The 27,453-nt window shown below is 36.2% G+C and overlaps 1 protein-coding gene across 2 annotated transcripts in view; it reads right to left on the reverse strand.

Moving 5' to 3' along the window:
* LOC111155451 (syntrophin gamma 1) overlaps nucleotides 1–27,453 on the reverse strand; it is a 357,699-nt gene that overhangs the window by 71,377 nt on the left and 258,869 nt on the right. The window lies entirely within an intron of this gene.

Genomic DNA, 27,453 nt, shown 5'->3' on the forward strand with positions numbered 1-27,453 from the left:
TAGTGGATCTAACCAAAATGAGATATAAAGGGAACTACTTGCATCTCCTAAAATTACATTTCTGAAATTCTAAATTTCATTCTAAAGTTACATTATATCCCCTAGTATACTGTATTAGTGCTCTGTCTGGGGACATGTAAAAAGTGCAGATCATTGTGGGAAGTGCTATTTGGACTAGCAAACCTCTCATAAAATGTGTTCAATTAAACCTGCACATTCTGTCAGATGAAGGGGAAGTTTTGAAGCCAAACTGCTCAATTAATACTCACGAGTATAGATAATATAATCTTACTACTGGCTTCTGAGTTGTCTTCTAAAGAGCAGCTCAAAATAAAACAGACTGTGGGGCACCTGGGTGGCTCATTCGTTAAGTGTCTGCCTTCGGCTCAGGTCATGATCCCGGGATTCTGGGATCGAGCCCTGCATCGGGCTCCCTGCTTGGTGGGGAGCCTGCTTCTCCCTCTCTCACTCCCCCTGCTTGTGTTCCCTCTCTCGCTGTGTCTGTCAAATAAATAAATACAAAAAAAAAAAAAAAAATAAAAAATAAAACAGACTGCTATTTACAGCCCAATACCATGAGATGTTGTCTTTTCTTAAAATTCTATTGTCATTTCCTAACTTGTTAATTTTAGCCATTCTGACTGGTGTGAGGTGATATCTCAAGGATGCGGAGAAAGAGGAACCCTCCTACGCTACTGGTGGGAATGCAAGCTGGTGCAACCACTCTGGAAAACAGCATGGAGGTTCCTCAAAATGTTGAAAATAGAACTACCCTATGACCCAGCAATTGCACTACAGGGTATTTACCCTAAAGATACAAACGTAGTGATCCGAAGGGGCATGTGCACCCGAATGTTTATAGCAGCAATGTCTACAATAGCCAAACTATGGAAAGAACCTAGATGTCCATCAACAGATGAATGGATAAAGAAGATGTGGTATATATAGAAAGAATACTATGCAGCCATCAAAAGAAATGAAATCTTGCCATTTGCGATGAAGTAGATGGAACTAGAGGGTATCATGCTTAGCGAAATAAGTCAATCGGAGAAAGACAACTATCAAATGATCTCCCTTATATGAGGAAGTGGATATGCAACATGGGGGATTAAGGGGGTAGGAGAAGAATAAATGAAACAAGATGGGATTGGGAGGGAAACAAACCATAAGTGACTCTTAATCTCACAAAACAAACTGAGGGCTGCTGGGGGGAGGGGGTTGGGAGAGGGGAGTGGGGTTATGGACATTGGAGAGGGTATGTGCTATGGTGAGTGCTGTGAAGTGTGTAAACCAGGTGATTCACAGACCTGTACCCCTGGGGATAAAAATATATTATATGTTCATAAAAAAATAAAAAATTTTAAAAAATTCTATTGTCATTTCTTTTAAACAACACAAATAACTTTCAACCTTTCGAGAAGAGTTCAATATTGCATATATACACTGATGTCTCAGAACATATTTTACCCTTGTCCTATACCAATGTCCAAGGATATTCAGCTGACATTCAATCAAAAAAGGATTTCACGCCTGTTACATGCCAGGCAATGTTCTGGTGTGGAGACATATCTCCGTGCAAAACAGATGACATCTATGCCTCATGGAGATTTGTTTTGAGTGAGAATGAAACTAATCATATAGCAAACAAAAAAAACACATTAACCATAATGTGTCAGATGCTGATAAAGCCCGTTTAAAGCATGTGGCAATGTTACCTCAGGGGGCATTGCCATTTATATAAAATGATTAAAAAGGGGCTCTCTAAGGACATGACATTTGAGGAGAGGCATAAAGTAAAAGAATACAATATTTAAAATATTTGGGGAGGATAGAAACAAGCTCTAAAACATCATCATAGCACTGGAGGGTTAGGAGAAGGTAGCAAGCCACTAAAGCAGACAGTTGGATAGCTGAGCAAAGTGTGCAGGAGATCTTACAATGTTCTGTTTTTGTCATGAAAGCCTTGGATTTTACTTTGACTCAGCTGAAAGCTAATAGGAGACAAGTTAAGTCAGGAAAACAGACAAAACCTGCTGAGATTAACACAGGTGAGACATGAAGGTGAGCCACTGTTATAACAGCAGTTTAGGGTATATTTTGCTCATCAGAAAAGGGTATGGGAGAAAAAGACTTCAGGATGATACCGAGTTCTTGGAAGTAAATAACCAGAATGCCAAAGTTAGAATGGCCATTAGCTGAGGTGGGCATATGGAGAGTGGGAGGACTTAAGTTTGAGATGCCTGTGAGACATCCATCTGGAGGGATCTAAAAGGCCATAAATGGAGGAGAGAGCTCTCCATGAATTCATACTTATTGGTATATAAATGGCATTTATAGCAATGAAACTAGCAATTGGTTAGGAACAGCTAAGTAATAGACTCTTTGGGGGTGCCTGGGTGGCTCAGTCTTGGTTAAGTGACCAACTTGGTTAAGTGATTGACTCCTGGTTTTGGCTCAGGTCATAATCTCACAGGTTATGAGATTGAGCTCTGCATCTGGCTTCACACTCAGCAGGGAGTCTTCTTGAAGATTCCCTCGCTCTACCCCTCCCCCAACTTGTGTGCCTGCTCTTCCTTGCTCTCAATCACTCTTTAAAAAGAAAGAAATACATTTTTAAAAAAGAGAGTCTTTGAAGAACCATAAGCATTGCTGGATCATTCTGAGTAGCTTTTGGTCCTCTTGCATTATTCTACATAATAGTGCAAACATCAAAACATATTTTAAGAATACGTTTCCTTTTGCACAAACAAAAATAACGTTATTGTCATTTTTACACATTTCTGTTGAATATAAAATAGGTTATACATGATATATGTAAGTATATATAACAATGCATAATTTAAACTATAAAGTACTGCATATATATACATATATACATACATATATGTCCTAATGAAATGTTTTAATATACATAATATTGTTGGAAAACAGTGTGCAGGAGATCTTACAATCTTACAATGAAAATAATTGAATGTGGTATAACTCAGAGCCATCATTTACATGTGGAATAAAACATCTCTCTCTCCCTCCCATTGTAAATAATTTTTTTCTATTTCTGGCATTTAAAGACCATATGACCTGTAATGTTCATGTTATCAATTTATGTTTCTGCATCAAAAAACTATGACCATATAACCTTCATAACCCTAATTTTACATAAATACAAAGCATGCAAATATTTTTTGGTCCAAAATAATTTTTATTTCTGCAATTCAGTTGGGAAATCTTCTTAGTCAATGTCTACAACTGATCTATTCTGTGGCATTTATTGTATTAGTTTTCAAATTATCAGAGAAATTAATAAATATATCCTGTGTTAATTTATCTTTAGATTCGGGACACCTGGGTGGCTCAGTGGGTTAAGCCTCTGCCTTCGGCTCAGGTCATGATCCCAGGGTCCTGGGATCGAGCCCCACATCGGGCTCTCTGCTCAGCGGAGAGCCTGCTTCCCCCTCTCTCTCTCTGCCTGCCTCTCTGCCTACTTGTGATCTCTGTCTGTCAAATAAATTTAAAAAATTATCTTTAGATTAGATGGTTATTATTTTTGTTTATTTGCAAGCGCTCCCCAAGAACAAGAGGAATAGGGAATTAGACAAAGCAAACAAAATTAATTCTGAATTTTTTAAAAGATTTTATGTATTTGTTTGAGAGAGAGAGAGAGAGTGCGCAGAAACAGGGGAAAGGCAGAGGGAGAGAGAAAGGGAGAAGTAGACTCTCCACTGAGCAGGGAACCCCACGCGAGGCCTGATCCCAGGCCCCTGGGGTCATGACCTGAGCTGATGGCAGACGCTTGACGGCAGACGCTTGACCAACTGAACCACCCAGGCACCCCAAATTCCTAATATTTGTTAAATTCTATTTCTTATGTTTGTACACTCTATCTTCTGGTCATTCTGATGGAATGTCACTGAAGAGAGGAAGACTGTCCCCTACAGGCCATTTACTGTCCTGAGAGTAAACTGAGCTGAGTGTGAGCACATACCTGCTCCATTCTCACACTCAGTCTCATTTCTGTGTTGCAGTTCAATGCTTCCATGTCACCAGGGACCTAGGATGCTCCAAAGTATGGGTGGGGACAGTTTTGGCAGAAATGGTGGACACAGCGACTGTCATCTCTCTGATAACTGTACCCTCACACATTTCAATGTGTGCAAGCTTAGACTGTCTTCAAGCAGAAAGGGAAAACAATACCATTAAGGGCAATACTTCCTTGTCCAGTGAGAAAAAATAAATTTATTTTTAGGGCTTTGAGGATATTCACAAAAATTATACCTGCTCCATTCTCACACTCAGTCTCATTTCTGTGTTGCAGTTCAATGCTTCCATGTCACCAGGGACCTAGGATGCTCCAAAGTATGGGTGGGGACAGTTTTGGCAGAAATGGTGGACACAGCGACTGTCATCTCTCTGATAACTGTACCCTCACACATTTCAATGTGTGCAAGCTTAGACTGTCTTCAAGCAGAAAGGGAAAACAATACCATTAAGGGCAATACTTCCTTGTCCAGTGAGAAAAAATAAATTTATTTTTAGGGCTTTGAGGATATTCACAAAAATTTCACACTCTGTGTATTAACCAACTACTGTTTCATCAGGCTTTTGTCCCTAAGAAGCTGAAGTCCATAAAGAGGTATACCCTGGAGCCACTGCAGGTTCAGTTCTTGACTATTGCAACAGAGTGAATGTCACAACAGAGTCAAATGGATTATTTTTCGTTTTCCAGGATATATAAAAGTTACATTTATACTATACCATAGTCTATCAAGTGTGAAATAGCATTAAGTCTAAAAAGATGGACAAGCCTTAATAAAAAAATACTGTATTGCTAAAACATGCTAACCATAATCTGAGGTTTCAGTGATTCATAATGTTTTTGCTTGTAGAGGGTCCCATCTCAATGTTGACGGTTGCTAACTGATCAGAGTCATGGTTGCTCAAGGTTGGGGTGGCTGTGGCACATTCTTAAAATAAGAGAGCAATAAAGTTTGCTGTATTGATTGACTTTTTTCTTCATGAACAATTTCTCTGTAGCATGTGATACTGTTTAATAACTTTTTACCCACAATAGAACTTCTTTCAAAATGGGAACCAATCCTCTCAAACTCTGCTGCTACTTTAACTAAGTTTATGTAATATTCTAAGTCTTTTGTTGTCATCTTAACAATCTTCACAGCATCATCACCAGGAGTAGTTTCCATCTCAAGAAACCAACTTCCTTTGCTCATCCATAAGAAGTAACTCCTTATCCATTAAAGTTTTATCATGAGATTGGACCAATTCAGTCACATCTTCAGATTCCATTTCTAATTCTAATTGTGTGTATTTTCACCACATTTATAGTTATTGGCTGCACTGAAGTCATGAACCCCTCAAAGTCATCCACGATGACTGGAGTCAACTTCTTCCAAACTCCTATTAATGTTGATATTTTGGCTTCTTCCCATTAATCACAAATGTTCTTAATGGCATCCAGGATGGTGAATCCTTTCCAGGAGGTTTTCCATTTACCTTGCCCAGATCCATCAGAGGAATCACTATCTATGGCAGAGATAGCTTTACAAAACGTATTTCTTAAAAAGTAAGACTTGAAAGTTGAAATTGCTCCTTGGTCAATGGGCTGCATAAGGAATGTTATGTTAGCAAGCATGAAAACAACATTGCAATATTAACATCAGAGATCACTGATCAAAGACCACTATAACAAATATAATAACGATGAAATAATTTGAAATATTGTGGGGTGCCTGGGTGGCTCAGTCATTAAGTGTCTGCCTTCGGCTTGGGTCATGATCCCAGGGTCCTGGGTTTGAGCCCCACATTGAGCTCCTTGCTCAGCTGGAAGCCTGCTTCTCCCTCTCCCACTCCCCCTATTTGTGTTCCGTCTCTCGCTGTCTCTCTCTCTGGTAAATAAATGAATAAAATCTCTTTAAAAATAATAATAATGAACCTGGCAATTCACAGACCTGTACCCCTGGGGCTAACAATACATTATATGTTAATAAAAAATTTAAAAAAATAAATAATAATGAAAAAATTTTAAATATTGTGAGAATTACCAAAATGTAGCACAGAGACAGGCAGTGAGAAAATGTTGGGAAAATGTCACCAAGAGACTTGCTCAGTGCAAGGTTGGCACACACTTTCGATTTCTAAAAGACACAGAATTTACAAAGCTCAATATAAAGTAAAGCACAATAAAATGAGATTTGCCATATTATACAAATATTCTTATATGAATTGCAAATGTTATATGAGAACACCAAGAGGATGACACTATTTGATGTATACTGTTTGAATTATTATATTATTATTATTATATTAAGCAAGTCTTTAAAATAAAATTGGCTATTACATATAAAACCCTTTTTGTAGAATCTGTGTGCACTTCATGTTTGTTCTCTTCCTACTACTGGTATACAAGATGGATCAATAGGTTGTTGGAATCACAAATGATGGAATCATTTACCACCCACAAAAGAATTCTTATAACTAAGGGTAGTGGAGAAAGAACATTGCCTTGGTGTTCAATTGATCAAGGTTGTATTTCCATATATGTTAACAGACTGTTCAAAAATTGGCACAGGGAATGGATGTCACCAAAGTACCCTATTGCACAGAAAGATGTCTGTTAATGACTTTGATACAGAATACATTGTTGATCAATTTTTTTTCTATTGGATAAGAGTCTTATTTCTGGTCTCTGGGACATTCCTTATTTCTCCTTCTATAATGTGTATGGTTGCAATAGAACCTGGTATAACACCAGAGAAAAGTAACTGCCAAGAGTTATAAAATTAGTCTAATTCTAGTTCATCATCATGGCATACTTTTCAAGAGCAATTTAGAGACAGAAATCACTCACATGTGGAACATAAGGAATAGTGTGGAGGACCACAGGGGAAGGGAGGGAAAACTGAATGGGAAGAAATCAGAGAGGGAGACAAACCATGAGAGACTCTGGACTACAGGAAAAAAACTGAGGGTTACAGAGGGGAAGGAGGGGAGGGATAGGGTAACCAGGTGATCGGTATTAAGGAGGGCATGTGTTGTGATGAGCACTGGGTGTTATATGCAAATAATGAATCATTAAACACTACATCAAAAACTAATGATGTACTATATGCTGCTAACTAAACATAATACAAAAATACTGAAAAAAAGAAATCACTAATAGTTTTTCCAGTGCTGATTAAGTGCCCTTTCTTAGCATACTTATTCATACCAATAACTTTTTAAAGTAGCTATAATTATAATTCCTGACTTAAGGGTGATGATTCTAGAATAAAGAAAATGAAGTGATTTATCAATGATATACTGCTGGGAATTATTGGGTCCAGAAGTCAAGCTTCAGTAATCTGATGCTGATTCATACTAATTAATCTGATAATCCTGTTAATTTGGCATATAGAAACTAGACAATAATAGTACATAATGAATGGCTGAAGGATGAATACACCTTAGGGAAGCAAAACTAAAAGTAGTGAAGTTATTTATTGAAATAAAAGCAGCCATAACTCTCTTCCTAAGAATTATGTTAGTTCCTACTAAGATCATTGGCTGTTTTTCAGAGAAAACATAACATAGTAAAAAAATGAATAATTGTATAGTAATGTTAAAGCACAATTGAAATTTTTTCCATGTTTTGATAAAACAAAAAATATATCAAATAGTTATTATTTCCAAAATATCATAACCAATATCTCCAGAGCACAAAATGACAAAACATTTTGTCCCAACACAGACAAATACATAAACACACATAAATATAAACACACAAATATATAAACACACATATGCATGTTTATATATCTATATCTTTGGAAAGGAAAACCTTTCACAGGAGTGAATAATTTTTCTCCTAATTATGTTTTGTTGGCCACAACAAATTGGAATCCTATAAAGAATTTTCTCAATAAATAGTTTTTTAAAAAGTTAGGAACAAGGATCATTTTGTCAAGATCCAACTGTTGATAGATGTAAACCCTCTAATACTGTTGGTGGGAATGCAAACTGGTGCAGCGACTCAGGAAAACAGTATGGGGGTTCCTCAAAAGGCTAAAAATAAAACTACCCAGGGATGCCTGGGTGGCTCAGTTGGCTAAATGTCTGTTTCAGGTCATGATCCTTCAGTTCAGGTCATAATCCCAGGGTCCTGGGATAGAGTCCTGCATTAGACTCCTTATTTAGCAGGGAGTCTGCTTATCCCTCTGCCTGCTACTCCCACTGCTTGTGCTCTCTCTCTCTCTGACAAATAAATAAATAAATATTTTTTAAAAAATAGAACTGCCCTATGATCCAGAAATTTCATTACCAGTTATTTACCCAAAGGATAAAAAATGGGCTTTTGAAAAGATATATGCATCCTGATGTTTATAGTAGCATTATCAACAACAGGCAAACTGTGAAAAGAGCCCAAATGTCCATCAACTGATGAATGGATAAAGATGCAGCATAGATATACTACGGAACATTGCTCACCCATCAAAAAAAATGAAACCTTACCATTTGCAATGACATGGATGGAGCTAGAGTGTATTATGCTAGAGAAATAAATCAGTCAGAGAAAAAACAACACCATATGATTTCACTCATATGTGGAATTTAAGAAACGTAACAGATGAACATAGGGAGGCAAAGAAAGAGACAGGCAAACCAACTATAGGAAAGAAACTGAAGGTTGTTGGAGAGGAGGTGGGTAGGAGATGGTTAAATGTGTGATCAATATTAAGGAGAGCATTTCCTGTGATGAGCACTGGGAGTTGTATGTAAGTGATGACTCACTAAAGTCTATTCCTTGAAACGAATATTAGACTGTATGTTAACTAACTGGTATTAAAATAAAAACCTGAGCAACAGCAAAAAAAAAAAAAAAAGGATGTAATCTTGGGGCACCTGGTTGGCTCAGTGGGTTAAGCCTCTGCCTTCAGCTCAGGTCATGATCTCAGGGTCCTGGAATCAAGGCCCTCATCGGGCTCTCTACTCAGTAGGGAGCCTGCTTCCCCCTCTCTCTCTGTCTATCCCTCTGCCTACTTGTGATATCTCTCTCTGTCAAATAAATAAATAAAATTAAAAAAAAAAGATGTAATCTCAAGGTAAATTTTAATGCTCCTAATATCATTATTTAGAAAAATATGTGTTGGGCCCCTGGATGGCTCAGTTGGTTAAGCATCTGCCTTTGGCTCAGGTCATGATCCCATGGTGCTGGGATGGAGCCCCACATACGGCTCCCTGCTCAGTAGGAAGTCTGCTTCCCCTCACCCTCTGCCCCTTCTCCCTGCTTGTGTTCTTTCTCTCTCTCTCTCTCTCTCAAATAAATAAATAAAATCTTTTAAAAAAAGAAAAGATAAGAAAACTACATGTTAATTGAAAATACTTCTTCAGGCATTTCAGAGCTTGGCCAAAGACTCTTTTATGTAATATAATTTTATAGCTACTAAACTAAAAGGGGAAGCAAACAATGAAATCTAATCACATAAGTTAAATTTAATAAATCTGGTTCATATACGTCTTTAAAAAAACAAAAAAACCTGACCCACTGCAAAGCCCATTTCTAACAGTATATGTCCTGACATATTTAATGTAAACATCACAGGCCTATAAAACCATACTTTAAAGGTTTATGATCTAGTGAGGACAGAGAGCAGAATGGGTCCAGAGAGTTGGTCCTCACGTGTTCCTTCTACAGCAGTGATTGAGTAGTCATAACCTAGAGTGCCTCTAATTTTCATTGTTAATACTTTATAAAGTGGGAAGTGAGCAATGGGTACAACTTATTCAACTCTTTAAAATATGCAAAGGATATGGACATTGGGGAGGGTATGTGCTATGGTGAGTACTGTGAAGTGTGTAAACCTGGCGATTCATAGACCTGTACCCCTGGGGCTAATAATACATCATATGTTTATAAAAAATTAAAAAAAAATGCAAGGGATAACTAACAGGATATAGACAGTGTTGAGTGTGTGTTGCTGAATTTCTATGGAAAAATATTAATCATAGAAGTTGATATCATTCTAAACAATAGAAAAATAACAATATTTTATTAATAAATATATAATAAAACAAATATAATTATTGATAATAATAAAATAATATGATTAAAAACTGGAACTGAAAATTATCTATGACACTATATCTTTAAAGAAAAAAGACATTCTAAAACAACTTGAAGGAGATTTCAATGCTTTTCTGCAATGTTCCTTCATGAACGAAGGCCTCAGAAGTGGCTTATACCTGGTTTCTTCCAGTACTAAAACTTTATGTGCACCAGTGTAAATAATAATATAAGGTTTTGGAAGGTCAAACAGATTTAAGATTTCATACAATAGTAAATCTGCAAGGTAGAAAATGTCTATAAACAAAAATCCAAATATATTAAGTCTAGAGAGATTACCACAAAACCTAAAATAGACCTGAAAGAGTTTATACTGAATTGAGGAATACAAATTATTTTCTTCTTACAGGATGAATCCTTGAGATTGGCACCAAATGGATTTGGGCAATAAAGCCAATTTTCTTTTTCTTTTTTTTTTCTTTTTTATTTTTTCAGCATAACAGTATTCATTATTTTTGCACCACACCCAGTACTCCGTGCCCTCTGTGCAATCTGTGCCCTCTACAATACCCACCACCTGGATCCCCCAACCTCCCGCCCCTTCAAAACCCTCAGATTGTTTTTCAGAGTCCATAGTCTCTCATGGTTCACCTTCTCTTCCAATTTCCCTCAACTCCCTTCTCCTCTCCATCTCCCCTTGTCCTCCATGCTATTTGTTAGGCTCCACAAGTAAGTGAAACCATATGATAATTGACTCTCTCTGCTTGACTTATTTTAACTCAGCATAATCTCTTCCAGTCCCGTCCATGTTGCTACAAAAGTTGGGTATTCATCCTTTCTGATGGAGGCATAATACTCCATAGTGTATATGTCACACTCTGTGTATTAACCAACTACTGTTTCATCAGGCTTTTGTCCCTAAGAAGCTGAAGTCCATAAAGAGGTATACCCTGGAGCCACTGCAGGTTCAGTTCTTGACTATTGCAACAGAGTGAATGTCACAACAGAGTCAAATGGATTATTTTTCGTTTTCCAGGATATATAAAAGTTACATTTATACTATACCATAGTCTATCAAGTGTGAAATAGCATTAAGTCTAAAAAGATGGACAAGCCTTAATAAAAAAATACTGTATTGCTAAAACATGCTAACCATAATCTGAGGTTTCAGTGATTCATAATGTTTTTGCTTGTAGAGGGTCCCATCTCAATGTTGACGGTTGCTAACTGATCAGAGTCATGGTTGCTCAAGGTTGGGGTGGCTGTGGCACATTCTTAAAATAAGAGAGCAATAAAGTTTGCTGTATTGATTGACTTTTTTCTTCATGAACAATTTCTCTGTAGCATGTGATACTGTTTAATAACTTTTTACCCACAATAGAACTTCTTTCAAAATGGGAACCAATCCTCTCAAACTCTGCTGCTACTTTAACTAAGTTTATGTAATATTCTAAGTCTTTTGTTGTCATCTTAACAATCTTCACAGCATCATCACCAGGAGTAGTTTCCATCTCAAGAAACCAACTTCCTTTGCTCATCCATAAGAAGTAACTCCTTATCCATTAAAGTTTTATCATGAGATTGGACCAATTCAGTCACATCTTCAGATTCCATTTCTAATTCTAATTGTGTGTATTTTCACCACATTTATAGTTATTGGCTGCACTGAAGTCATGAACCCCTCAAAGTCATCCACGATGACTGGAGTCAACTTCTTCCAAACTCCTATTAATGTTGATATTTTGGCTTCTTCCCATTAATCACAAATGTTCTTAATGGCATCCAGGATGGTGAATCCTTTCCAGGAGGTTTTCCATTTACCTTGCCCAGATCCATCAGAGGAATCACTATCTATGGCAGAGATAGCTTTACAAAACGTATTTCTTAAAAAGTAAGACTTGAAAGTTGAAATTGCTCCTTGGTCAATGGGCTGCATAAGGAATGTTATGTTAGCAAGCATGAAAACAACATTGCAATATTAACATCAGAGATCACTGATCAAAGACCACTATAACAAATATAATAACGATGAAATAATTTGAAATATTGTGGGGTGCCTGGGTGGCTCAGTCATTAAGTGTCTGCCTTCGGCTTGGGTCATGATCCCAGGGTCCTGGGTTTGAGCCCCACATTGAGCTCCTTGCTCAGCTGGAAGCCTGCTTCTCCCTCTCCCACTCCCCCTATTTGTGTTCCGTCTCTCGCTGTCTCTCTCTCTGGTAAATAAATGAATAAAATCTCTTTAAAAATAATAATAATGAACCTGGCAATTCACAGACCTGTACCCCTGGGGCTAACAATACATTATATGTTAATAAAAAATTTAAAAAAATAAATAATAATGAAAAAATTTTAAATATTGTGAGAATTACCAAAATGTAGCACAGAGACAGGCAGTGAGAAAATGTTGGGAAAATGTCACCAAGAGACTTGCTCAGTGCAAGGTTGGCACACACTTTCGATTTCTAAAAGACACAGAATTTACAAAGCTCAATATAAAGTAAAGCACAATAAAATGAGATTTGCCATATTATACAAATATTCTTATATGAATTGCAAATGTTATATGAGAACACCAAGAGGATGACACTATTTGATGTATACTGTTTGAATTATTATATTATTATTATTATATTAAGCAAGTCTTTAAAATAAAATTGGCTATTACATATAAAACCCTTTTTGTAGAATCTGTGTGCACTTCATGTTTGTTCTCTTCCTACTACTGGTATACAAGATGGATCAATAGGTTGTTGGAATCACAAATGATGGAATCATTTACCACCCACAAAAGAATTCTTATAACTAAGGGTAGTGGAGAAAGAACATTGCCTTGGTGTTCAATTGATCAAGGTTGTATTTCCATATATGTTAACAGACTGTTCAAAAATTGGCACAGGGAATGGATGTCACCAAAGTACCCTATTGCACAGAAAGATGTCTGTTAATGACTTTGATACAGAATACATTGTTGATCAATTTTTTTTCTATTGGATAAGAGTCTTATTTCTGGTCTCTGGGACATTCCTTATTTCTCCTTCTATAATGTGTATGGTTGCAATAGAACCTGGTATAACACCAGAGAAAAGTAACTGCCAAGAGTTATAAAATTAGTCTAATTCTAGTTCATCATCATGGCATACTTTTCAAGAGCAATTTAGAGACAGAAATCACTCACATGTGGAACATAAGGAATAGTGTGGAGGACCACAGGGGAAGGGAGGGAAAACTGAATGGGAAGAAATCAGAGAGGGAGACAAACCATGAGAGACTCTGGACTACAGGAAAAAAACTGAGGGTTACAGAGGGGAAGGAGGGGAGGGATAGGGTAACCAGGTGATCGGTATTAAGGAGGGCATGTGTTGTGATGAGCACTGGGTGTTATATGCAAATAATGAATCATTAAACACTACATCAAAAACTAATGATGTACTATATGCTGCTAACTAAACATAATACAAAAATACTGAAAAAAAGAAATCACTAATAGTTTTTCCAGTGCTGATTAAGTGCCCTTTCTTAGCATACTTATTCATACCAATAACTTTTTAAAGTAGCTATAATTATAATTCCTGACTTAAGGGTGATGATTCTAGAATAAAGAAAATGAAGTGATTTATCAATGATATACTGCTGGGAATTATTGGGTCCAGAAGTCAAGCTTCAGTAATCTGATGCTGATTCATACTAATTAATCTGATAATCCTGTTAATTTGGCATATAGAAACTAGACAATAATAGTACATAATGAATGGCTGAAGGATGAATACACCTTAGGGAAGCAAAACTAAAAGTAGTGAAGTTATTTATTGAAATAAAAGCAGCCATAACTCTCTTCCTAAGAATTATGTTAGTTCCTACTAAGATCATTGGCTGTTTTTCAGAGAAAACATAACATAGTAAAAAAATGAATAATTGTATAGTAATGTTAAAGCACAATTGAAATTTTTTCCATGTTTTGATAAAACAAAAAATATATCAAATAGTTATTATTTCCAAAATATCATAACCAATATCTCCAGAGCACAAAATGACAAAACATTTTGTCCCAACACAGACAAATACATAAACACACATAAATATAAACACACAAATATATAAACACACATATGCATGTTTATATATCTATATCTTTGGAAAGGAAAACCTTTCACAGGAGTGAATAATTTTTCTCCTAATTATGTTTTGTTGGCCACAACAAATTGGAATCCTATAAAGAATTTTCTCAATAAATAGTTTTTTAAAAAGTTAGGAACAAGGATCATTTTGTCAAGATCCAACTGTTGATAGATGTAAACCCTCTAATACTGTTGGTGGGAATGCAAACTGGTGCAGCGACTCAGGAAAACAGTATGGGGGTTCCTCAAAAGGCTAAAAATAAAACTACCCAGGGATGCCTGGGTGGCTCAGTTGGCTAAATGTCTGTTTCAGGTCATGATCCTTCAGTTCAGGTCATAATCCCAGGGTCCTGGGATAGAGTCCTGCATTAGACTCCTTATTTAGCAGGGAGTCTGCTTATCCCTCTGCCTGCTACTCCCACTGCTTGTGCTCTCTCTCTCTCTGACAAATAAATAAATAAATATTTTTTAAAAAATAGAACTGCCCTATGATCCAGAAATTTCATTACCAGTTATTTACCCAAAGGATAAAAAATGGGCTTTTGAAAAGATATATGCATCCTGATGTTTATAGTAGCATTATCAACAACAGGCAAACTGTGAAAAGAGCCCAAATGTCCATCAACTGATGAATGGATAAAGATGCAGCATAGATATACTACGGAACATTGCTCACCCATCAAAAAAAATGAAACCTTACCATTTGCAATGACATGGATGGAGCTAGAGTGTATTATGCTAGAGAAATAAATCAGTCAGAGAAAAAACAACACCATATGATTTCACTCATATGTGGAATTTAAGAAACGTAACAGATGAACATAGGGAGGCAAAGAAAGAGACAGGCAAACCAACTATAGGAAAGAAACTGAAGGTTGTTGGAGAGGAGGTGGGTAGGAGATGGTTAAATGTGTGATCAATATTAAGGAGAGCATTTCCTGTGATGAGCACTGGGAGTTGTATGTAAGTGATGACTCACTAAAGTCTATTCCTTGAAACGAATATTAGACTGTATGTTAACTAACTGGTATTAAAATAAAAACCTGAGCAACAGCAAAAAAAAAAAAAAAAGGATGTAATCTTGGGGCACCTGGTTGGCTCAGTGGGTTAAGCCTCTGCCTTCAGCTCAGGTCATGATCTCAGGGTCCTGGAATCAAGGCCCTCATCGGGCTCTCTACTCAGTAGGGAGCCTGCTTCCCCCTCTCTCTCTGTCTATCCCTCTGCCTACTTGTGATATCTCTCTCTGTCAAATAAATAAATAAAATTAAAAAAAAAAGATGTAATCTCAAGGTAAATTTTAATGCTCCTAATATCATTATTTAGAAAAATATGTGTTGGGCCCCTGGATGGCTCAGTTGGTTAAGCATCTGCCTTTGGCTCAGGTCATGATCCCATGGTGCTGGGATGGAGCCCCACATACGGCTCCCTGCTCAGTAGGAAGTCTGCTTCCCCTCACCCTCTGCCCCTTCTCCCTGCTTGTGTTCTTTCTCTTTCTCTCTCTCTCTCAAATAAATAAATAAAATCTTTTAAAAAAAGAAAAGATAAGAAAACTACATGTTAATTGAAAATACTTCTTCAGGCATTTCAGAGCTTGGCCAAAGACTCTTTTATGTAATATAATTTTATAGCTACTAAACTAAAAGGGGAAGCAAACAATGAAATCTAATCACATAAGTTAAATTTAATAAATCTGGTTCATATACGTCTTTAAAAAAACAAAAAAACCTGACCCACTGCAAAGCCCATTTCTAACAGTATATGTCCTGACATATTTAATGTAAACATCACAGGCCTATAAAACCATACTTTAAAGGTTTATGATCTAGTGAGGACAGAGAGCAGAATGGGTCCAGAGAGTTGGTCCTCACGTGTTCCTTCTACAGCAGTGATTGAGTAGTCATAACCTAGAGTGCCTCTAATTTTCATTGTTAATACTTTATAAAGTGGGAAGTGAGCAATGGGTACAACTTATTCAACTCTTTAAAATATGCAAAGGATATGGACATTGGGGAGGGTATGTGCTATGGTGAGTACTGTGAAGTGTGTAAACCTGGCGATTCATAGACCTGTACCCCTGGGGCTAATAATACATCATATGTTTATAAAAAATTAAAAAAAAATGCAAGGGATAACTAACAGGATATAGACAGTGTTGAGTGTGTGTTGCTGAATTTCTATGGAAAAATATTAATCATAGAAGTTGATATCATTCTAAACAATAGAAAAATAACAATATTTTATTAATAAATATATAATAAAACAAATATAATTATTGATAATAATAAAATAATATGATTAAAAACTGGAACTGAAAATTATCTATGACACTATATCTTTAAAGAAAAAAGACATTCTAAAACAACTTGAAGGAGATTTCAATGCTTTTCTGCAATGTTCCTTCATGAACGAAGGCCTCAGAAGTGGCTTATACCTGGTTTCTTCCAGTACTAAAACTTTATGTGCACCAGTGTAAATAATAATATAAGGTTTTGGAAGGTCAAACAGATTTAAGATTTCATACAATAGTAAATCTGCAAGGTAGAAAATGTCTATAAACAAAAATCCAAATATATTAAGTCTAGAGAGATTACCACAAAACCTAAAATAGACCTGAAAGAGTTTATACTGAATTGAGGAATACAAATTATTTTCTTCTTACAGGATGAATCCTTGAGATTGGCACCAAATGGATTTGGGCAATAAAGCCAATTTTCTTTTTCTTTTTTTTTTCTTTTTTATTTTTTCAGCATAACAGTATTCATTATTTTTGCACCACACCCAGTACTCCGTGCCCTCTGTGCAATCTGTGCCCTCTACAATACCCACCACCTGGATCCCCCAACCTCCCGCCCCTTCAAAACCCTCAGATTGTTTTTCAGAGTCCATAGTCTCTCATGGTTCACCTTCTCTTCCAATTTCCCTCAACTCCCTTCTCCTCTCCATCTCCCCTTGTCCTCCATGCTATTTGTTAGGCTCCACAAGTAAGTGAAACCATATGATAATTGACTCTCTCTGCTTGACTTATTTTAACTCAGCATAATCTCTTCCAGTCCCGTCCATGTTGCTACAAAAGTTGGGTATTCATCCTTTCTGATGGAGGCATAATACTCCATAGTGTATATGGACCACATCTTCCTTATCCATTCATCTGTTGAAGGGCATCTTGGTTCTTTCCACAGTTTGGCGACCATGGCCATTGCTGCTATAAACATTGGGGTACAGATGGCCCTTCTTTTCACTACATCTGTATCTTTGGGGTAAATACCCAGTAGTGCAATGGAAGGGTCATAGGGAAGCTCTATTTTTAATTTCTTGAGTAATCTCCACACTGTTCTCCAAAGTGGCTACACCAACTTGCATTCCCACCCACAGTGTAAGAGGGTTCCCCTTTCTCCACATCCCCTCCAACACATGTTATTTCCTGTCTTGCTAATTCTGGCCATTCTAACTGGTTTAAGGTGGTATCTCAATGTGGTTTTAATTTGCATCTCCCTGATATAAAGCCAATTTTCTAACTTTCTCCTTAAACAAAAGGTATGTTCTCACTAACTGCCCACACAAAGTTTTCATAACCAGAAAATTATTATGGAAGATTTTTCAATTATTTTAAATACTTTTTTAAAATGCTAAACCTTTTCATATTTTATGAGTATTATATAAATTTCGCTTGAAATGTGTTTCATTTGGAAGATTTTCTTAACATAGCTATATTCTCTTGTTTTATTAAAATTATTGGAATAAGTTATAATATTAAGATTTAGAATAGCAATGCTTCCAGTACTTATTTACAGAATTAGCCAGGCTATGTTTCTAGTCAGACTGAAGGAAAATAGATTTCTGCAACATGAAGTTGTGATAATTCATAAACATATTGTTCTTAAACCCACTTAAATGAGGAAGGAATGTGCCATAAATAATTAGGTATTAAGAAAGACAGGAATGGGTTTTGGTTATTTGGAAAACAAGATTAGGTATCTTTTGTGTATAACATTCTCAAGGAGGGGAAATAACTGGATCTTTTTATTCCCACATTCCATTGCTAAGAGATACTTGTCTGCTTTAAATAAGGACATTGAGTTTTTTTAGAAGCTTTATAAAAGTATTTTAAGTCTGTAAATATTCTAACAAAAAAGATAAAATTTGAGGAATCATCAGATTTCAGAAGTCATGTACAATGCTAAAATATTAATAAATCCAAGACAATTCTAAAATAAAAATATAAAAGATAAAGTCAAATGTTTATCAATGATGATCATTGTGTTTCATTAAGAAAGGAGGCTGGATTTGAAGTAGCTGTCGCTGGCACTGTGGACAGCAGTCACCCTGTCTTTGCTGTTCTGAGGCATTTCCACAGACAGATATCAGGGTAAGAGAAACCATAATTCTTATCCAGAGCAGTAACACTACCTTAGTTTACAGTTTGTAAAGCCTCTTAAAAAATGAGCAGTGTGGGTACCTGGGTGGCTCAGCCAGTTGGGTGTCTGCCTTCGGCTCAGGTCATGATCCTGGACTTCCAGGATCAAGTCCCACTTCCATCTCTCTGCTCAGTGGGGAGTCTGCTTCTCCCTCTGACCGTCCCCTCTCTAATCCTCTCTCTCTCATTCTGTCTTTCTCAAATAAATAAAATCTTTAAAAAGAAATCACCAGTGAAATGCAGAGGGAAAAAAATAAAACATAGTTTAAGAAGCTTGGATTCAGGAAGTGATTGCACATTTTAGGACAATTTAATTCTCTGGTGAAACACTAAGAAATGAAGAACCCTAGCCATTTTTAAATGACTTAATAAAATGCAAAACAATTGATACACTTTGAAGAATAGTTATTAATATTATCTAAAAAATGAAAACTGAATAAATTTATCCAGAAAATGCAGACATATCTTTTTTTGCTGAGATGGTTTCCCTAAAAAATAATTTTCAAAATTGGTAACTTCAGAGTCAAATAATATCCTTCCCATTAATAATGCCATTGGCATAAAATTCTACTCAAAATTAATTCTTTATCTAAATTACAAACCATTAGTTCTTGCCTAATAATGATATCAATATACTCTGATGCCACATGTTATCTTCCACATTTTGTTTCTTGTAATATCTTCATTTATGAATATATTATATATTTGAATGTTACTGTTAATTTTTTTTTATTTTTGCTTTTATTTAAATCGGATCATAAAAAAATTTGGAGCAGCTCTTTTCTGTTTAAAACACTAGTAGTAAGGATAAAAGAAATGGTAATACTGGATTTAGCTTTTTAGTTACCAATATAATAACTATGAAATACAGGAATATATTTGGTATCAAAATATGAAGCTCATGAAAAAAATTCACTTAAATACTTCTTTCTTTAATATGGGATTAATTTAATTTTTTATTATTATTTACATTTGATAAAATTATTTTTTCCTTTTATCTTTTTCTTTATTCTACTCATTTTAACAATGATTTTTAGTTGCTTGTATTTAAGCAAAATTTTAATCAGTATTGTCTTAAAATGTTCTTTACCAGCAAGACTGCCTTTAGAGGGGCTCCTGGGTGGCTCAGTGGGTTAAACCTCTGCCTTCGGCTGAGGTCATGGTCTCAGGATCCTGGGATCGAGCACCGCATCAGGTTCTCTGCTCAGCGGGGAGCCTGTTTCTCTCTCTGCCTGCCTCTCTGCCTACTTGTGATTTCTGTCTCTGTCAAATAAATAAATAAAATCTTTAAAAAAAAAGTGCCTTTAGAATGATTTGTTGCATCTACTCTACATGAGACAGGGTTATTTTTCTTGTATGTTTGTTTTATAGTTCTATTTAGCAAATCTTGAAATGTGATATTTTTATTACAATCACATAAAGAAAATTTGCATGTGAGTTACAAAGGCTTATTTCTTGACCATTTGATAATTGCCAATGTGATACCTCATCACCCATCACCCCCATAATTTCCTATGTAGTTTTAACAAATAAGAGCCTTAGGATATTCACCCACATCACTATAATACAACCATGAGAACAGGGAATTTGACATTGTCTACTGTTGCTCTATAGTCCTTATACTTCATTCATGATTCACCAGTTCAGAATCATCTTGGTATGGAGTTGTCATGGCTCTTAAATTGCCTTAAACGGGAAGAGTACCTGGCCTTACCCTGACTCTAATAACTTTGATACTAATACTTTTTTTTTTTTTTTTGAGAGAGAGCGAGCGAGCAGGAGAGGGGCAGAGAGAGAGGGAGAGAGAATCTTAAGCAGGCTCCAGGCCCTGCACAGAGCCCCATTCGGGGCTCAATCTCAGGTCCCTGAGATCATGGCCTGAAACGAAATCAAAAGTCAGATGCTTAACTGATTCAGCCACCCACGTGCCCATAATAGTTTGACCACTATTGAAGTTTTGACACTACTGAAGACTGCAGGCCAGTTGTTTTGTAGACTGTGCCTCCAATGGGTTTTTCTGACATTTCCTTATGATTAGAATAGATTAGATCACATCACACTAGATTAAATTAAATTTTGTTGGGTTTCGTCATTATTACATTAAATTAGACCAGATGTTTCTCGTGGTTAGATTAGGTTTATTATACAGTTCTAGGAGGAATGAAAGAGACCTGATATTCTTCTACTAATTGTGATATTCTACTATCATACCATCAGGCATAATGCTTTTGATTTGTTCCACTAATAAAATGTTAATTTTGATCAACTTGTGAAGACTGTGAAGTCCCCTGTGAAGTTACGCTTTTCTCTTTTGAAATTGTAGTAAGTACTGTGTAAGGAGGTATTTTGAAACTATTAAGTGTTCTGTTTCTTATTGAAGTTTCCACTTATTTACTTATTTTTGTGAAGATAGATTCATGGCTTTCTATTTTGAATATCAGTTTGTCCCAGATTTGTCAGCAGGTACCCTTGAAGCAGTTCTGTGTCTTTTGACATATCTCCTTCATTTTTTAAGCACTTTCTGATTTTCTGGGACAATATAATGATTTGAACTTATCTATTACTTTCTATGTTGCAGTCAACCCAGCAACAATTTTTCTGTAGGGTTCTGGCTCCTTGTAGTGGAGGATGGTATTAAGAAAGTGATAACTGGTTGCTGGATGTGCTCTTGCTGTTGGGGACTCTCTGAACCAGGTACTCTCAGGAGGCAGGGTAAGATCTGTGTGTGTGTGCGCGCACACACACACACACACACACACACACACACACCAATTGTATAGCAGTATTTCTTTTTTTAAAATTATTTTTGTTAACATAGAATGTATTATTGGCCCCAGGGGTACAGGTCTATGAATCCGTCAGGCTTACATACTTCACAACACTCTCCATATAACATATCCTCCCCAATGTCCATAACCCAACCACCCTTTCCCTACATATAGCAGTATTTCTAATTCTAATCCAGCTCCACTGGGTTTATTTTGGGCTGTCCTGCCATATTTGCAACTCTTATGTCTGACAGTGGGAAATCAGGCTCCCATTCCCCATCCCCATATCTACTTGGTTGAATATCTTTCTCTCTTTCTCCATCTCCCACCAACACACATAGAAAAGCTCTCCTCACTCAGCGCAGCCCGCCATAATATTGTGGCATTTTTTCCTGAAAATGATTTTGTAAGAGTATCACTGTGATTATACTAACCACTATGTATATTTTATCAAAAATTTAAACTTAAAACATATAATGTTAGTATGGAAAGCAGTATTCTAAAAATTAAAAAAAAAGAGAGAGATGGTCTTTCAAAAAGTCTTGCTCCTCCTCAGTCTAATGCTGGCTCTGAAAGGGGTAAGCTTTAACTATCTACAAACCAAGTAGACCTCCTCCTTTGCAAGGTTTGCTAGCCACGTGATATTAGGAGGTTCATACATTCAACTACATTGAACTAGGTCAGATACTCCATTCACACTTCCTGCATTTCCTCATGTCTTGATTGGCTAACAGGATAATTACTGTGCCTTGGCTTTCACATCATGCTGATAGGTCCTGTCATTCTCTTACTAGGAAGCATCTGATCACTGAAATTGAATTACTAAATCTGGCTGTAGGATGAGATTCAGGTTACATGAGGAATTGTACTTAAGGATGGCACTTTGGGTATTCTCCAGCTGGGAGATAGCACAGGTGCCCAGTTAGGTACAGACAAAACACAGGGAGTAACTTCTCTTTCCTGTGGAAGCTGATATTTTAAAGTTATTTTTGTTTGAAGAGACAACCAAAGAATATACAGCACTCCAAAGTCATACGGGAAAAAGTACTAAAGAATTGCATTGGATAGCTGGTAAAAACTATAATGCATTTTTACAAATTTTCCAATGTTTCTGGTGTTTCTTAACTTTTAAAATTATTCTGTGTTGTGATTTTTTTCCTCATTCTAAATATTCACTTTCATGCCCAATTTTTATTCCTAGTTTTATTTTTTTTTTTTTTCTAATGAGGCCCCCAAATTGAATAAACGAGAGGTCCCAGGACATCTGGACATACTCCTCTTGATCAGCACATGAGGTCCTCTAATGTCAGTGTACCCAGTGCTAAGAATCAGTATGCTATCAGTTAATTATCTAGAGTACTGGTTTTGCCACTTTATATAAAGTATCTGTTGGTCATTCCTTCTTCTCCTAGTTTCAGAAAATAAAACAGAATTCTAGTTTCTGTTTTTCCTTTTTTCTCTAATCTCCATGGTATTTCAAGTTCCTCACCAATTAATTGCCCTTCCTAAATTTGAGACATATGACATCTGAGATTTCCATAAGGCATGCCAGCAGTCAGGCACAATGGGGTCTGGGCAGGACATGTGCACTGGAGGTTATCAGGGCAGAAATGCCAGTTTCCCTGCTGTGCCAGATGGGTAAAACCTCTTATACTGGAGGAGCTGGCCTGGCCTTAGACATGAGTAAGGACAGCCATCTCTAGAACTGGGTTGCCTGTGGATTTACAAAGCTGACAGCCTTTGTAAGTAGGAAAGAGGACTATCAATTAAGATTAAGAAGGAGAAATATTTATTAACTTTGGAGGAAAGGGAGAAGGTTTAACCTAGGTTTTGGTAGATTAGACAAGAGGACAGAATTCTGTGAGACAGAATTAAAGGCTTTCTTGAGGTGCAAGCTCAGAATTCAACACATGGTGAGTTTTTTTCCAGCTACATTCAGCTACACTGTGGTCTTAGAGTGAGAATTCAGGCAATCATTTTGCCCCAGAGTCAGATAAACCAGAGCGGTTAAGAGAGGACAGGCCTTACAGGCCTGTGGCTGTCATGAGGGTAATTACCACTGCAGGCCTCCGTGCAGTCTTCTGACTCTGCCCCTCTTCTGACGCTGCACCTCTCCAGCCCACTGCCCATGTCTTGTTGGAATGGGTCATCTCTATCCCAGGATCTTGGTGGCAGCTCGGGAGCATCCCTCCACCCAATCCCTCCCATCCTGTCTCATGGTACAGTTAGAAGACTATTTTAAAGATGGCAAACTCAGTCACTTCTCAGGCTTGAAATTCTTAGGGGGCTCCTTTGTTCTTCAGATAGGTTTTATATTCCTTTTTATTGCCTTTTAACAGCTTCCCCTCCCCCCACGCAAGCAGCAGCATAGCTTCCATACCCAAATTACAGACATACAGAATGTTTTTTAGTTGTTTAAATGACACATATTTCTTTGTACACCTGGAAAAGTTTACCCATTACTTCCTATATGCACAATGCCCACTTCTTCTCCCACTCCCCAAACTCTAACTCTAAATAAAAGACATCATCTGAACCCTTTAATAATCGTTTATCTTTCAAGTTTATTTAAGGCCTCCTCCAAAATGGCCCTTCTAAATTCCTTGGTCATCTAGGCTTTTTGGGAGCTCAGCTCTCCTCTCCAGATGCATGGGATCCCTAATACCTAGTTAGGTGGTTGGCACATAGAGAGTACTTCATGAACATTTGTAGTATGAATTAATTCATAAAAATACATTCACATATCGATTAATGAATTGCCAACCTTTAGAGCATCCCATGCTTTGTTAGCTCCACTGAACAGAAGAAATTGAAGGTCAAAGTGCTGACTATATTTGCAAAGGGTAATGTATTTAGTAACAGAGTTGTCATTTTTTGTCAAGAGTCTTGTTCTGAAAATTTTGTTCTCTCATCACCTGGCTGGCTTTCTCATTTTCATTTCTGTCTAATTTATCAATGCTTTTCCTGAAAGAGAAAGAGGTAATATAGTATATTTAAGAGCACAGATTTCTAAGACAGACTGCAAGATTCAGATCCTTGCTTCTGGCATTTACTAGCTATTGTGACCTTGAGCTATTTACTTAAACTCTCTTTGCCTTCATTTCCATTTATGTGAAATGGGAAAAATAATTGCTTCATAGTGGTGTTGTAAAGATTAAGTAAATTATTATGTCAAGAAACTGAGAACAATACCTGGCACTTCTGTGTTAGCTTTATATAATGGGTAACTATTATTACTTCATTTTTCTAAGTACTGGTATAGCTTCCTATTGGAAGAGAGGGAGAGGGTTTTCTCTATTAATGGTACCAGGCCAGATGTTCTGTTGTCCAGATTATTAAACTTGCCTTTAAATTTGCCTCATCCGAGAGATACCTTTCTGGAGACTGAAGTCTACAATCCATACATCTGCACAGGATTGTTCCCTCATGGCAGTAGATGGCTGGGTTACAGAAGACCCCCTTCAGAATTGCTTCCCAGACCCAACTCTCTGAGTCTGGATGCGCTAAACCAATCACCCTCCAGGTACTGATCCGAATGCAGGAAAAGTATCCATTTAACACTGAGTCTTATGTTCACTCTATTCTTGTGCTATATCACATTTCCATTTGGGAAAAAGAATCCTCAGCAGACAATTTTGTGTGCCAAATGTAAATTCTTGAAGCACAGAAAATTAGTGTTGTATTGATTAATGGAGGGGGGCTTTCTTATTTACATATCACAAGTAAGAGTAAAGTTATATTCTATTGAGCATCTAAAAATATTTATCTCCAGGCCTCACTAACTTACGTAAAAAATTTTCCCAAAGCAACTAATGAGCTAATAGGAAATTATATAGGAAAAGATAAATGAGAAGTGCTCTTTGATTGTAATTTGGGCAGAGAACAAATGCACGGGCACTTGTAGATATTTGTAATGGTGGTATAAATTGGTATGACTTTTCTAAGAAGGAATTTAGATACCTAAACCTAACATCATGAATATGTTGAAATATTTTCCACCCAAGATTTCCAAAACTCAGAATTTAGATTAAAAGAAATAACTAGAAAGTTACATAAAAGTCTGTGGGGAAACATCAATTCTTTCCTATCGAGTTTTTGTGTGTGTGCCTTCATGTTAACTTAATGTTATGTCTGCCACCCTACTGATATGTAAGCTCAGTGAAAGAAGGGACTTTTTCTGCTTTTTGTTCCCCCAGGCATATAATAAGCACTTAGCAGATTACCTGGTGTATGTCAAATATTCAACCACTATCTATTATATAAATTAGTCATTGTTGTGATGTCTGATAGAACAAATGAGAAAGCACCTAAACAGGTAAATAAATATGGCCAAATGATGGTATACATTACATCTACCAAAAGGTCAAGGTTTTTTGGTTTTGTTTTTGTTTTTTTTAAGTATATTGACATAAAAAAAACTCTACATTTTTACATAAGAAAAGATTACAAACCATATAATCTTAACATTGTAAAAAAAAAAATTAAGAGAAATGAAGTAGTGAGTGGTTACATGGAGCCACACATAATTCTTATTCTCTCCTTTAAAACTGTCCTTATTTCAAGTAATACCATAAACTGAATTATTTTTAAATGCTCAATCCGCCTTTTTTTTTTTTAATTTAAGAGAGGCTTATAAAGACCATATAGCTACTTGGAAAATGATTAGGAAATAATTTAAATCTAAATAAGAATATAGAAATGCATCCTGGATTACTACTATGAAAAAGTTACATTAGTGTAGGGCTAAAGAATTGACAAAACTGACTTGTTAGAGTAGTGAGTTTTGGTTTATTTTTTCCTTTATTTTTTTCTTTCTCCCCTTCTTTCCCTCTTTCCTTTCTCCCCTTCTTTCCTCTTCTCCCTGTCCCCCTCCCTTCCTTCCTTTCTCTCCCACTTCCTTCCTTCTTCCCCCTCTCTCTTTAATTCTTTCTTCTGAATTCCACCAGTTTTTGGCTAAAAATTTTAATTAGAATCTCATTCAATTAGATTAAATTATAATTCCATTAGCTGTTTTGGTATTTATTTAAAAAAACTGGAGTTGGGCATGTTCTCCTTTTCTTCAGATACTTCTACATCTTTTAGGAGTTGCCAGGGCCTTCTTTACTAAAAATCAACTCAAGTATGTCAGAGTTGCTCTTCCTCCATCTACCCCAAAATAGAACCAGAACCATACACAGTAATCAGCAAACAATGACCTTTATTTTTATTTAGTTCTTGTGCTACTATGAATGTTAGCTTTAATCTAGGATTATTTTGTAGGGAAGAAAAATTATGAACATTTCTGAGGTAATAATATTTTTTTGTTTCTCAGCCTTCAGATACTTTTGATACATTTCATTTACGTTGTAAATATTCCAGCATTTTCTACTGAATCTTTAACTAGAAGAAAATAGTCAACATAAAATGGAGGGAACTTAGTTCTTCTTGGCTACACAAACAAGGTCAACCTTAACAAGGATTTAATTATCATCTTCCAAGCTTATAGACCTCAGAGTAAAAACCGAATGCAGATTATTATTTAGGTTTTATAAATTATTCCCAGTTTGCTTCTTAAAAATGGCTACAGAAACCATTTAGAATTTTACAGAATTCTTGATGACTTTCCATTCCAATTATCTTGTGTATTGCCAGAACTTTAATTGATTTATGGCAATTATATATTCTTTGGTGTACTCAGAAGTACCTAACTCTGACATTAAAAAAAAAAAAAAAGGTAACCTAACTCTGAGGTTTTAAAAAAAAAATGATCTTTCTTTACACATGCCTTTATATTTTCTGCATTTTCTAATTCGTCTTTTCTAAGACTTTTTTTCTGTTTTATTTAAAAAAAGAAAAACAAAACAAAACAAATATGGTAATAATTGAAGTTTAAATTAATACTATTTTCAGTTGAATTTCTCCCTCAATGAACTAAGCTTTCTGTTCCCCTCCCCAGACAGAGAGACTACAGAATCTTCTTAGTAATTACTTAAACTGATATGAGGGTGCTTATATAATTCTCTGCATTCTATTCATTATATATTTTTTTCTTTTATCTTTATCTTTTATATCCTTGCATCATTTGTTTTCGTGAACTACTTATGAGCACAGAACCATTGGTAA

This window comes from Enhydra lutris, unplaced genomic scaffold (assembly GCF_002288905.1).
Source record: "Enhydra lutris kenyoni isolate GAN:26980312 unplaced genomic scaffold, ASM228890v2 scaffoldscaffold41, whole genome shotgun sequence".
NCBI lineage: Eukaryota > Metazoa > Chordata > Mammalia > Carnivora > Mustelidae > Enhydra > Enhydra lutris.